The sequence below is a fragment of the Galeopterus variegatus genome, unplaced genomic scaffold (genome assembly GCF_000696425.1).
Source record: "Galeopterus variegatus unplaced genomic scaffold, G_variegatus-3.0.2 Scaffold5089, whole genome shotgun sequence".
Classification (NCBI taxonomy): domain Eukaryota; kingdom Metazoa; phylum Chordata; class Mammalia; order Dermoptera; family Cynocephalidae; genus Galeopterus; species Galeopterus variegatus.
In genome coordinates, this window is record NW_007731200.1 from 42,938 (window position 1) to 46,849 (window position 3,912).

Sequence of the window (3,912 nt, forward strand, 5' to 3'; positions counted from 1 at the left end):
TGTGACTGTCTCTGGTACATGCCAATCTTCTTTTTCAATAGTCACTCTGACCGAATGATACACAGGTGATGATTCATTCTTGTAGAAAATATTCTGGGCTAGGTCCAAGTATTAAAAAAAGGGACATGGCGGGACATGAGGTATTTTGTCACTGCCTTGTATAAATGCATCAAAAAGAATAGAAACAAAAAATTCTATAGTATGTACATTTAATTCCACACATCACAATTAATCGTAATTATATAATATTTTTACTATTAAATACTACCGTAGGGGCAAACCCATTGTAGAGATAAGGATCACTGAGGTGTGAGATTGAGCTTCTTATCCAACACTTAACAGTTAGTTAGCAACTAAGCTGAAACCACAACTCAATTACTCTGACCCAGGATAAAACAATTCTCGCCTAGCAAATTGTTGGGGAAGCTCTTTACAAGATGTGTAATTCTGAGGTTTAAAATAAATGGGGCAGGAATAAAACACTTGCCCCACTCCAATAAATCATTTATTTTCTAACCTGGAATATTCAGTCATGATTGTCTCATATGCCCCTGAAACTACAAATAATAGAGACTACTACTTTTCAGATGTTCCATCTCAGCAGAAATGTTGAGAAATAGAAGAAAGAAACTGAGGTCTTTGCAGGAAGATTCAAGGACTAAGAGGAGGTAAGTGGAGAAAGACAGCACCAGGACGGAAAAATACATGTCAAGCCTTAGGCCAAAGGAATTTCTGTTTGAAAACACTGTATGAGCATCAATCACATATATGCGCATTGCTATTGTGGTAGTTTTTTAAAAAGTCCACAATGGGTTTTTTGTTTTTGTTTTTTACTGTGAATAATATATTTGGTCATTTTTTCCAGTTTGCAGCTGAAACTCTGGCAATTCAAAATTAACATCCTTGCCCGTGAGCTTCTTATAGACACTAGAAAAAGTTTCAACGTTGTGTTCCATATCGTTCTCCTGCGCTAGGTCCGAATGCTCTTTATGCCATCCAGTTTCACGCTGATTCTCTTGCCCACAATCTCACTTGGGAAGGCCAAGTCCTCAAGGATCCCATCATGCACGGCTGTTAAGTGTGGGGCTGCTAGGATGCTTTTGCTTGTTTTTTGTGTCTTTTTCTAGTTGGCTTAGGCAGAATTCTCCTCTGAGCGATAAAGACAACATACTTCCCACTGAACTTTTTCTCCAATTTGCGAACTAGCCAGACTTGGATTTTCTGTTAGGATTTCCATTGAGGAACTGTAACAAAGATTATGATAGCTTTCTGACCACCACAACTTCAATTTCCTTGGTTGCTGTGATGTTCAGCTCCCACAGCTGAGCCTTGAGGTTCAAGTTCACCACCAGCTCCAGAAGACCCTGGGAGATGCCGGATTCGAACTTGTTTGGCTTCTTGCCATTGGGCTATTCATAATTTTGGCACTGGAGCTGAGCATGGCTTCTCCTTGCTGAGCACTGGCTTAGGAAGCCACAAGTTTTTTGATACTCCTCTTTTCAAAAGGCAGGACCTAATTCTCCTCTTCTTGTTTGTGGTCTAGACTTAATGACTTGTTTCAAATGTATAAAATACGGTAGAAGTGATAGGTCAGAAAATGCACTATGACTTTCTTTCTTTTGGATCATTTTCTCTTGGCTAAGCCATATTGTGGGGTCAGTAAGCAGCCTTATAAAGAGGCCACTGTGATAAGGAATTAAGCCTTCTTGCCAACAACTGATACTAACTTGACAGGCACATGAGTGAACTTCTTGGAAGTGCATCCTCCAGCCCCAAGCCAAGCCTTCAGATAACTGTAGCCCTTTCCCAAATCTTGACTGTAACCTCTTCAGAAACTCCGAACTAGAACCACCCAGCTAAGCCACATTTGAATTCCTGACCCATAGAAATGGTGACATTATGAATGTTTGTTTTTTTAAGCCACTAAATTTTGAAGTGCTATGGCTTCAACATTAACTCGTGCTGAAATTTAATTGCCATTGTGATTTAGATTTGGGCATTTAAGAGGTGATTAATGCATGAGGGCTCTACCCTGATCTGTGGGTTTAATGCCCACTCCTGAAAGCCCTTTTATTAAAGCCCCTCCCCCTTCTGCCATGTCATGACACAGCAAGAGATTCCTTTGCCAAATGCTAGCACCTTAATCTTGAACTTCTAAGCTCCAGATTGGTGAGAAAATAAAATGTTCTGTTTGTTATAAATTACCCAGTCTCAGGTATTCTGTTATAGCAACACAAAGTGGACTAATAAGATGGGATAATTTATTACACAGAAATAACTAATAATGTTTTCATGTTGAAGTGAAAAACAGTGCCACGACACTTATAAAATGCAACTACTCTTGGGGTGAACCATGTAGAATTGGTGTTTTTGTAGATCACATATCAGCCATTTCATATGGTTCAACCTGCTACATAAGCATTCAACGAACTTGTTTTATTTCTGATTTGACCTAGACTTTGGTCTCCCAGGATGCCTTTGTTGAATATGTTTGCTATTTTCCAAATTATAATCACATGGCAATATAGCTATGATTTTTTGATACAATACTCTGATGAAAGATTTTTTGACACAATGCTCTGATGCAACAGTTGGAAACCAATTAGCTGTAGATTATCTCTTGGTTTAGAAATGTAAAAGAGAATTATTAGCAAATGATGATCATTTTCTCTTTCAAAAAGGTATTTGGTTTTTGGTCTTGGAACAAATATTTGAATAAATGATGAAATATAATTCAAATGTCTCATACATTCCTAAGTACAAAAGCTTATCTTCTTCTGATCCTTAGAAATACTAGGTAGATGTACTTTGGGCATCATGTTTTGTTCTGTTTTTTTTTTTTTTTTTTTTTTTTCAGGGAGAGGATGTAAGGGAGAGAAGCCAACCAGTCTGTAAGTAAGTAATTACTTTTGAGTGCTCTTCTCATTTAATACCATTAAGATGCTTCAACTGACCCAGGTAACACAAAATTAGCTTCTTTATAATTTGCTATCTTTTCTGGCATAACCTTTGCCATTTCCGCATTTCTGTTGATGGTATAAGTCAAACTGTTGAGTGCGAATTTATTTCTGCTTCTAATCTCCCTGGAGCTTTCACATATGGTTTGATTTAATGCAAAGCTTTATGTGTAATCTTTCCAACACCTGATAAAAAATTTCTCATTAATTTTTTTACATTTTCACGTTTAATTGAAGACAAATCTTAAGTGTGATATTATAAAAAAATTGGTTCATTTTACCCTGACCCCAAATGCAAGATTCTGCTATTATTCCACAGGGTTTTTTGTCAATTTCCCTTTCTTACAAACTTGTGGGTACGTATCATGTCTGAGTAACTGTTATGAGGTGCTTATTTTCTTTGAAAAATGGATTCCTAAACTAAAATTTTGACTTGCTAATGCAATTACTCTGTCATCTTAGGGGTCTATTGGCAATGTAAAAAATGTGGTACTTACTCCTCATGATTACACGTAGAGAAGCCTTGATCAACACCAGTAATTAATTGGAAGCAAGAAGAAACTTCAAAAATTCAAAGTTAGAAATCATACGTAATCATTTTGTATGTTACCAAGGCATAAACTTACCTAACTTCCTAGTCAGAGCTCATAATGTTAACTGTGCCTTTGTAAGGGTGATGAGATTATAGTTGATCTAAATTTTCATTTCTGCTCATTTCTGTTTCTATTTTTGAATTTCTATTCTATTATATAAGGATATTATTAGTAGCAATCATATTGTACTTATATAATTTGTATACTATATATTTTCTCTAAACATAGTAAATCTATCTGGTACACTAATACTATAATAAATTATAAAAAAATTAATTGTTTCAAATGTAGTTACAGAAATCTTACTGTGTCTTTTTCCTTCCTTTCTTTTTATAAATCTCAGCCACTCTCTACGTCTTCTA

The 3,912-nt window shown here is 36.1% G+C and overlaps 1 pseudogene; it reads right to left on the reverse strand.

Moving 5' to 3' along the window:
- Positions 1-830: 830 nt before the first annotated feature.
- LOC103604335 lies at positions 831-1,441 on the reverse strand (annotated as a pseudogene).
- Positions 1,442-3,912: the final 2,471 nt, after the last annotated feature.